Below are 4,959 nucleotides of genomic sequence, written 5' to 3' on the forward strand. Positions count from 1 at the left end.
TTGAAAGTGAAGTGGGTGGTGAGGCACAGGTCCAGGCTTCATGATGTTTGCGTTGGTAATGTGATTGATGGTGGTTGGTGTGTGTGTGATGGTCTCTTCTAAAAGTGTGGTAAGTGTTTCCTTTGCCAGGTCGATGTTGATGGAGGTGAACAGTGCTGTTACGTCGAATGAGATCATTGTTTCGTTTTCCTCTATTTTGGTGTTTTTGATGATCTTTAGGAATTCCTGGGTGGAGTGGATGGAGTGCTGTGACTCTTCTACTAGGTATTTCAGTCTTGCGTGTAGTTCTTTGGCCAGTCTGTAAGTTGGTGTTCCGGGTAGTGAGACTATGGGTCTGAGGGGGGCTCCTGGTTTATGGAGTTTTGGTAGTCCGTAGAATCGTGGGGTGTTGGTCCTGTCAGGTTTCATTTTTTAGAATTCCGTCTTGTTTAACTGTCTGGAATTGTGTAATTTTTTTCGGAGATTTGTAATTTTGTTTCCTACCGGAGCTCAACCTGAGCCAGGGAGTTTGTATTGGAATTTAGATTAGATTAGATTAGATTTAGATTTTTTTTAGATTAGATTAGATTACTTTACAGTGTGGAAACAGGCCCTTCAGCCCAACAAGTTCACACCGCCCCGCCGAAGCGTAACCCACCCTACCCCTACATTTACCCCTTACCTAACACTACGGGAAATTTAGCATGGCCAATTCACCTGACCTGTACATCTTTGGACTGTGGGAGGAAACCAGAGCACCCGGAGGAAACCCACGCAGACACGGGGAGAATGTGCAAACTCCACACAGACAGTTGCCTGAAGTGGGAATTGAACCCGGGTCTCTGGCGCCGTGAGGCAGCAGTGCTAACCACTGTGCCACCGTGCCGCCCCAAAGATAAAGATACAACAGAAACAACAATGCTCCGTGAGGATATAATGGACAGGTCCTTTTGTTATTTGTTCATGACGTGCAGGTTAGGTGAGTTGGCCGTGCAAAATTGCCCTTGTGTTAGATGCAATAGTCAGGGATAAATATAGGGTGGGGGAATGGGTCTGGGTGGGTTACTCTTTGGAGGGTCAGTGTGGACTTGTTGGATCGAAGGGCCTGTTTCCATACTGTAGGGAATCTAATCTAAAGAAAATGTGAGTATTGCTGACTGGGCCAGCATTGACTGCCCATCACTCCACATCCTGGAGATGGTAGTAGTGAGCTTCCACTGAGAAACATTACAGCCCTCAGAGTGCGAAGACAATCAATGCCCAAGAGAGTTATTTGTACTCCAGGATTTTAACTCTGCAACAGTGACAGAGCAGTGATATATTTCTAAGTCAGGATGGTGAGTGGCTCAGAGGGGAATGTGCAGGGGGTGGTGTTCCCATGTATCTGATGTCCTTGCCCTTCTAGATGAAAGTGGTCATGGATTTGGAAGGTGTTGTCTGAGGATCTTTGGTGAATTTCTGCAATATATCTTTTAGACAGTACACACTGCTGCTACTGAGTGTTGGTGGTGGAGGGAGGGGATGTCTGTGGATGTGGTGCGATTCAAACAGGGCTGCTTTGCCCTGGATGGTGTCAAGCTTCTTGAGTGTTGTTAGAGCTGCCCCCATCCAGGGGCAAGTGGGGAGTATTCCCTCACACTCCTGACTTTTGCCTTGTAGATGGTGGACAGGCTTTGGGGAGTCAGGGGTGAGTTACTCACCGTGATATTCCCAGCCTCTGACCTGCTCTTGTAGCCATTGTGTTCATATGATGAGTCCATTTCAGTTTCTGGTCAATGATAACCCTCATAATGTTGATAATGGGGCACTCAGTGATGGTAACACCATTGAATATCCAGGGCGGTGGTTCGATTGTCTTTTATTGGAGATGGTCATAGCCTGGCATTTGTATGGCATGAATGTTACCTGCCACTTGTCAATCCAAGCCTGGATATTGTCCAGATCTTGTTGCATGTGGACATGGACTGCTTCAGTATCTGAGGAGTCGCGAATGGTGCTGAACATTGTACAATTGTCAGTAAACACCCCCGGGGGGGGGGGAAAGAGTGGAAGACCGAAGCTGGAGTAGGGTCGGAGTCGGGTCAGTGCAGAGCTAATTTTTGCCACTGTCCCAGAGCCCAGTCATACTGAACAGAATCTGCTCAATAGAACGACATGTGTGAAATCACAGACAGTACACAACTCACCTTCCCTTATCTCCAGAGCTCATTCCCAGTGAATTCAATCCGGCAGAATTAATTAGCTACATTTTCAATCCTCTGCAAAACAGAAAGCAAAGTCTTCCGTGTAAAACTCAAACAACAAGACAGAAGTAGCCAATCAGACTGGCAGTCACAGCTCTAACAGCTTCACGTCCCTATGAATGAACATTAAAACACCTGGACATTTCACAAACTGATAATGTCAGCACGCCATGCAACAGAGTTTCCCGCTTGAGTTGGGATGTGTTGTGTGGTGGTGAATATGAGATATTTTAGTGGTTAGCACTGCTGCCTCACAGCGGCAGGGATCTGGGTTTGATTCCAGCCTCAAACGACTGTGTGTGGAGTTTGCACATTTTCCCCGTGTCTGTGTGGGTTTCCTCCTACAGTCCAAAGATGTGCAGATCAGGGTGGATTGGCCATGGGACGTTGCCCCGTAATGTTGAGGGATGCATAGGTTAAGTACATTAGACAGCAGTAAATATAGGGTAGGGGAGATGGGTCTGGGTGGTTTACTCTTCGGAAGGTTGGTGTGGACTTGTTGGGCCGAAGGGCCTGTTTCCACACTTTAGGGATTCTATTAAAAATAAAAACAAAATGAGAGTGTAGCAGACTCCTGCTCCTTAGCCCTATGTTCCTTTTTAGTCTTGGCAATCTGCTCTCCTTACTTAACAAATCTCAGCTCCAATCGTATTCTGTGTTGCACTCGCTCCAAAGTCAGTATTTCTTACCTGAAGCTTGCAATTAAAATCTTAGATTGGAGCAGACAAAAGCTTTGTAAAACATCAGTAACTACCACCCCTTTCTGATTTAGCCCTGGGAGAAATGCCAACATCTTTGGATTTCTTTCAATGCCTCTCAGCTAGCTCTCAAATCAACTCAAACCTCTTTGCCCAGTCACAATCCCTCATTTCTCAGCATTCAGTAAATATCCCAATTTGTCTTCCTTAATTTCAAAAACAATGACCTTCCCCACAATGAGCACATTTGCCCATTTACTGAATTTACCTCTGGCCTTTTGAAACATTCTGCTCCCATCTGCCTTAGACAGTTCCTTCTAACTGGCAGGTTCTGTCAATCTCTTAATTCATCAAAGTTATTAACATGATAAGAAACTGAAGCCTCAGATCATTAGTTCCATGCTGAATAGGCCATTCAGCCCCTCAAGCCTGCTCTGTCCTGGTTGACCATTCAATGACCCTTAATTCCCACTCACTGCATCCAACTATTTCTGATGTGGAGGTGCCAGTGTTGGACAAAGTCAGGAGTCACATGACACCAGGTCGTAGCCCAAGAGGGTTATTTGAAATCACAAGCTTTCAGAGCGTTGCCCCTTCATTGAGTGTTCCTGTAGAGACGAAGCCCTGCCTTCACATTGAGAATACCCTCCATCGTGTTGTGCGGTACTATCCCCGTGTTAAATGGGACAGACTTCAAACTGATCTAGCAGCTCAGGACTGGGCATCCATGAGGCGCTGTGGGCCATCAACAGCAGAACTGTACTCCAACACAATCTGTAACCTCATGGCCCGACATATCCCATTAATAGAAATGTAGAAGATATGGACAGGAGCAGGCCATTTGGCCCCTCAAGCTCGTTTGTCAACACTGACCTTCGAGCCCAATACCTAATCACACCCTCCCCCCATATCCCTTTAGACACATGAACTATAACTAGCTCCTTCACAATGTTTCAGCCTCAACTAATTCCTGTGGCAGTTAATTTCACATGCTCACTACACTCTGGGTAAGAAAGATTCTCCTCCTCTTAGACCTAAACTTTTGTGACCCCTCGTTGTGGACTCTTCCTGGAACATCCATCCTGCATCTCCTCTGTCTAGTCCTGTTAGAATCTTATAGGTTTCTATGAGAACTCCAATTCTTCTAAATTCCAATGAATATAATTCCAACCATCGTCCATCAGTCCTGCCATCCCAGGAATCAGTTTTATTACCAACCAGCCAAAGGGATCATCGTGGAGAGTGGAGGGGAGCATCCCAGGAGCAGCACCAGACACACCTGAAAATGAGCTACCAAAACTGGTAAAACAGCATAAACTCCCAGTGATCGTGGGAAGCAATCCCATAACCAATCGATCAGATGTAAACTCTGCAGATTACATCAGAATACAGATTTTACAAATCTGACAGAAAGACACAAAAGTGCTGGAGAATCTCAGCAGGTCTGACAGCGTCTCTACGGAAGGAGAGAGAGAGAGAGTTAGCAACATTTCAAGTCTGGTAGAACTTCTTCAGAAAGCTTTCATATCATCTGGAGTTAATGACCTAGTCACAATAAACTCTGCTATGATTCAGGTGAGGGTCGGTCCCAATGTGTGAGCCACTGGAATTATTTGTAAACTCTCACACAGTTTAACTCAGACAGAGACATCCAGCCTACAGTTTTTTTTATCCAATCCTGCACACGAGTAATGTCTGGACCACGGAACGTCTCTGTAGAAATGGAACCAGATTACTGACACCCAGAGTGGGATTCTCCCTCACTCAGACAAATCAGAAACGTTCCCTGAAGACAGACAGAAGCCAAGCAGGTTATAGGGAGGCAGCGACAGCCTGGGGATGTATCACCAACCCAGCACCCCATGAGGGGTGGGGCTCTGTCTGTGGCCCACCTTCCAGATTCCTCACCCCCGGGAGGGGCTCTGCCTGTGACTCACCTTCCAGATTCCCCACCCCCAGGGGGGCTCTGTCTGAGAACCAGATCCTCAGGCAGCTGCTCAGCACTGTCAGGGCCAGACCTACAGAGAGAGAGAGAGAGA

General features: G+C 46.6%; 1 long non-coding RNA gene across 1 annotated transcript in view; it reads right to left on the reverse strand.

Moving 5' to 3' along the window:
• LOC122546443 overlaps window positions 1-4,943 on the reverse strand; it is a 6,735-nt gene extending 1,792 nt beyond the window's left edge. The window contains exons 1-2 of the long non-coding RNA XR_006310743.1: window positions 4,858-4,943; window positions 2,166-2,237 (exon numbers count right to left, since the gene is read on the reverse strand). This is a non-coding gene — a long non-coding RNA (uncharacterized LOC122546443). The remainder of the gene's footprint in view (window positions 1-2,165; window positions 2,238-4,857) is intronic.
• Between the last annotated feature and the right edge of the window lie 16 nt (window positions 4,944-4,959).

Source organism: Chiloscyllium plagiosum, unplaced genomic scaffold (assembly GCF_004010195.1).
Source record: "Chiloscyllium plagiosum isolate BGI_BamShark_2017 unplaced genomic scaffold, ASM401019v2 scaf_27965, whole genome shotgun sequence".
Classification (NCBI taxonomy): domain Eukaryota; kingdom Metazoa; phylum Chordata; class Chondrichthyes; order Orectolobiformes; family Hemiscylliidae; genus Chiloscyllium; species Chiloscyllium plagiosum.